Source organism: Vanacampus margaritifer, unplaced genomic scaffold (assembly GCF_051991255.1).
Source record: "Vanacampus margaritifer isolate UIUO_Vmar unplaced genomic scaffold, RoL_Vmar_1.0 HiC_scaffold_37, whole genome shotgun sequence".
Lineage (NCBI taxonomy): Eukaryota > Metazoa > Chordata > Actinopteri > Syngnathiformes > Syngnathidae > Vanacampus > Vanacampus margaritifer.
This window is the reverse complement of record NW_027520747.1, coordinates 52,501-57,500: the sequence shown is the minus strand read 5'-3', so window position 1 is coordinate 57,500 and position 5,000 is coordinate 52,501.

Below are 5,000 nucleotides of genomic sequence, written 5' to 3'. Positions count from 1 at the left end.
CCAGGGGTTGACATTGGATGGAGGGTGCCCAGGGGTCAAAATCGACTGGCGGGTGCCCAGGGGTTGACATTGAATGGCGGGTGCCCAGGGGTCGAAATCGACTGGCGGGTGCCCAGGGGTTGACATTGGATGGCGGGTGCCCAGGGGTCGAAATCGACTGGCGGGTGCCCAGGGGTTGACATTGGATGGCGGGTGCCCAGGGGTCGAAATCGACTGGCGGGTGCCCAGGGGTTGACATTGGATGGCGGGTGCCCAGGGGTCGAAATCGACTGGCGGGTGCCCAGGGGTTGACATTGGATGGCGGGTGCCCAGGGGTCGAAATCGACTGGCGGGTGCCCAGGGGTTGACATTGGATGGCGGGTGCCCAGGGGTCGAAATCGACTGGCGGGTGCCCAGGGGTTGACATTGGATGGCGGGTGCCCAGGGGTCGAAATCGACTGGCGGGTGCCCAGGGGTTGACATTGGATGGCGGGTGCCCAGGGGTTGACATTGGATGGCGGGTGCCCAGGGGTCAAAATCGACTGGCGGGTGCCCAGGGGTTGACATTGGATGGCGGGTGCCCAGGGGTCGAAATCGACTGGCGGGTGCCCAGGGGTTGACATTGGATGGCGGGTGCCCAGGGGTCGAAATCGACTGGCGGGTGCCCAGGGGTTGACATTGGATGGCGGGTGCCCAGGGGTCAAAATCGACTGGCGGGTGCCCAGGGGTTGAAATTGACCAGGGGGAGAGCGCCTGCCATAGCCGAAATAGGAGCGCTATGGGCGGCCTGCCTCAGCAGATTTGGCCCCCCAAATCCTGGTTCTCAAAAATTTTCAAAGTCAACTTTTTTCAAAATATTTTCAGAGTGCCACTTCCCAGGGGGATTCTCGCCTGCCATAGCCGAAATAGGAGCGCCATGGGCGGCCTGCCTCAGCACATTTGGCCCCCCAAATCCTGGTTCTCAAAAATTTTCAAAGTCAACTTTTTTCAAAATATTTTCAGAGTGCCACTTCCCAGGGGGATTCTCGCCTGCCATAGCCAAAATAGGAGCGCCATGGGCGGCCTCAGTGAGCACATTTGGCCCCCCCATCCTGGAGCGCCATGGACCAGGGGGAGAGCGCCTCTCTTTGGGGCTTGTTGCTGGCTGTTGGCGGGGCTCCATGGACCAGGGGGAGAGCGCCATGGACCAGGGGGAGAGCGCCTCTCTTCGGGGCTTGATGCCTGTTGGCGGGGCTCCATGGACCAGGGGGAGAGCGCCTCTCTGTGGGGCTTGTTGCTGGCTATTGGCGGGGCTCCATGGACCAGGGGGAGAGCGCCTCTCTTTGGGGCTTGTTGCTGGCTGTTGGCGGGGCTCCATGGACCAGGGGGAGAGCGCCATGGACCAGGGGGAGAGCACCTGCCATAGCCGAAATAAGAGCACTATAGGCGGCCGCCCTCAGCACATTTGGCCCCCCAAATCCTGGTTCTCAAAAATTTTCAAAGTCAACTTTTTTCAAAATATTTTCAGAGTGCCACTTCCCAGGGGGATTCTCGCCTGCCATAGCCGAAATAGGAGCGCCATGGGCGGCCTCAGTGAGCACATTTGGCCCCCCCATCCTGGAGCGCCATGGACCAGGGGGAGAGCGCCTCTCTTTGGGGCTTGTTGCTGGCTGTTGGCGGGGCTCCATGGACCAGGGGGAGAGCGCCATGGACCAGGGGGAGAGCGCCTCTCTTCGGGGCTTGATGCCTGTTGGCGGGGCTCCATGGACCAGGGGGAGAGCGCCTCTCTTTGGGGCTTGTTGCTGGCTATTGGCGGGGCTCCATGGACCAGGGGGAGAGCGCCTCTCTTTGGGGCTTGTTGCTGGCTGTTGGCGGGGCTCCATGGACCAGGGGGAGAGCGCCATGGACCAGGGGGAGAGCACCTGCCATAGCCGAAATAAGAGCACTATAGGCGGCCGCCCTCAGCACATTTGGCCCCCCAATCCTGGTTCTCAAATTTTTTCAAAGTCAACTTTTTTCGAAATATTTTCAGAGTGCCACCTCCAGCGGGGGCTCTCGCCTGCCATAGCCGAAATAAGAGCACTATGGGCGGCCGCCCTCAGCACATTTGGCCCCCCCATCCTGGAGCGCCATGGACCAGGAGGAGAGCGCCTCTCTTCGGGGCTTGATGCCTGTTGGCGGGGCTCCATGGACCAGGGGGAGAGCGCCTCTCTTTGGGGCTTGTTGCTGGCTGTTGGCGTGGCTCCATGGACCAGGGGGAGAGCGCCATGGACCAGGGGGAGAGCACCTGCCATAGCCGAAATAAGAGCACTTTAGGCGGCCGCCCTCAGCACATTTGGCCCCCCCATCCTGGAGCGCCATGGACCAGGAGGAGAGCGCCTCTCTTCGGGGCTTGATGCCTGTTGGCGGGGCTCCATGGACCAGGGGGAGAGCGCCTCTCTTTGGGGCTTGTTGCTGGCTGTTGGCGTGGCTCCATGGACCAGGGGGAGAGCGCCATGGACCAGGGGGAGAGCACCTGCCATAGCCGAAATAAGAGCACTATAGGCGGCCGCCCTCAGCACATTTGGCCCCCCCATCCTGGAGCGCCATGGACCAAGGGGAGAGCGCCTCTCTTCGGGGCTTGATGCCTGTTGGCGGGGCTCCATGGACCAGGGGGAGAGCGCCTCTCTTTGGGGCTTGTTGCTGGCTGTTGGCGTGGCTCCATGGACCAGGGGGAGAGCGCCATGGACCAGGGGGAGAGCACCTGCCATAGCCGAAATAAGAGCACTATAGGCGGCCGCCCTCAGCACATTTGGCCCCCCCATCCTGGAGCGCCATGGACCAGGGGGAGAGCGCCTCTCTTCGGGGCTTGATGCCTGTTGGCGGGGCTCCATGGACCAGGGGGAGAGCGCCTCTCTTTGGGGCTTGTTGCTGGCTGTTGGCGTGGCTCCATGGACCAGGGGGAGAGCGCCATGGACCAGGGGGAGAGCACCTGCCATAGCCGAAATAAGAGCACTATAGGCGGCCGCCCTCAGCACATTTGGCCCCCCCATCCTGGAGCGCCATGGACCAAGGGGAGAGCGCCTCTCTTCGGGGCTTGATGCCTGTTGGCGGGGCTCCATGGACCAGGGGGAGAGCGCCTCTCTTTGGGGCTTGTTGCTGGCTGTTGGCGTGGCTCCATGGACCAGGGGGAGAGCGCCATGGACCAGGGGGAGAGCACCTGCCATAGCCGAAATAAGAGCACTATAGGCGGCCGCCCTCAGCACATTTGGCCCCCCCATCCTGGAGCGCCATGGACAAGGGGGAGAGCGCCTCTCTTCGGGGCTTGATGCCTGTTGGCGGGGCTCCATGGACCAGGGGGAGAGCGCCTCTCTTTGGGGCTTGTTGCTGGCTGTTGGCGTGGCTCCATGGACCAGGGGGAGAGCGCCATGGACCAGGGGGAGAGCACCTGCCATAGCCGAAATAAGAGCACTATAGGCGGCCGCCCTCAGCACATTTGGCCCCCCCATCCTGGAGCGCCATGGACAAGGGGGAGAGCGCCTCTCTTCGGGGCTTGTTGCTGGCTGTTGGCGGGGCTCCATGTACCAGGGGGAGAGCGCCATGGACCAGGGGGAGAGTGCCTCTCTTCGGGGCTTGATGCCTGTTGGCGGGGCTCCATGGACCAGGGAGAGAGCGCCTCTCTTTGGGGCTTGTTGCTGGCTGTTGGCGGGGCTCCATGGACCAGGGGGAAAGCGCCATGGACCAGGGGGAGAGCGCCTGCCATAGCCGAAATAGGAGCACTATAGGCGGCCGCCCTCAGCACATTTGGCCTGTCGCCGCTGTCCGCTGGCCGCTGTCCGCTGGCCGCTGTCCGCTGGCCGCTGTCCGCTTTCCCCTTTACTTTCAGCACTTTCAGCACTTTCAGCACTTTCAGCACTTCCAGCACTTCCAGCACTTCCAGCACTTCCAGCTCTTCCCCCTCTTTCCCTTCTTCCAACTGCGGGCGCGCCGGGCGCACAGGGGCTCGTGCGGAGGGGTGTGTGTGCGTGCATGTGCCGAACAAGGAGGAGAGCGCCTCACTTCGGGGCTTGTCGCTGGCCGTCGGCGGGGCTCCAAGGACCAGGGGGAGAGCGCCTCTCTTTGGGGGCTTGATGCTGGCTGTTGGCGCGTGTCTTCGGGGCTCCACGGACCAGTGGGAGAGCGCCTGTCTTCGGGGCTTGATGCTGGCCGTTTGCGGGACTCCATGGACCAGGGGGAGAGCGCCATGGACCAGGGGGAGAGCGTCTCTCTTCAGGGATTGACCAGGGCTCCAATCTTCCCATTGAAATGAATGGCGGGTGACCAGGCGTCCAAATCCCCCATTGAAATGAAGGCCGGATGCCCAGGGCTCCAATCTCCCCATTGAAATGAATGGCGGGTGACCGGGCGTCCAAATCCCCCATTGAAATGAAGGCCGGGTGCCCAGGGCTCCAATCTCCCCATTGAAATGAATGGCGGGTGACCGGGCGTCCAAATCCCCCATTGAAATGAAGGCCGGGTGCCAAGGGCTCCAATCTCCCCATTGAAATGAATGCCGGGTGACCGGGCGTCCAAATCCCCCATTGAAATGAAGGCCGGGTGCCCAGGGCTCCAATCTCCCCATTGAAATGAATGGCGGGTGACCGGGCGTCCAAATCCCCCATTGAAATGAAGGCCGGGTGCCCAGGGCTCCAATCTCCCCAGTGAAATGAATGGCGGGTGACCAGGCGTCCAAATCCCCCATTGAAATGAAGGCCGGGTGCCCAGGGCTCCAATCTCCCCATTGAAATGAATGGCGGGTGACCAGGCGTCCAAATCCCCCATTGAAATGAAGGCCGGGTGCCCAGGGCTCCAATCTCCCCAGTGAAATGAATGGCGGGTGACCAGGCGTCCAAATCCCCCATTGAAATGAAGGCCGGGTGCCCAGGGCTCCAATCTCCCCAGTGAAATGAATGGCGGGTGACCAGGCGTCCAAATCCCCCATTGAAATGAAGGCCGGGTGCCCAGGGCTCCAATCTCCCCATTGAAATGAATGGCGGGTGACCAGGCGTCCAAATCCCCCATTG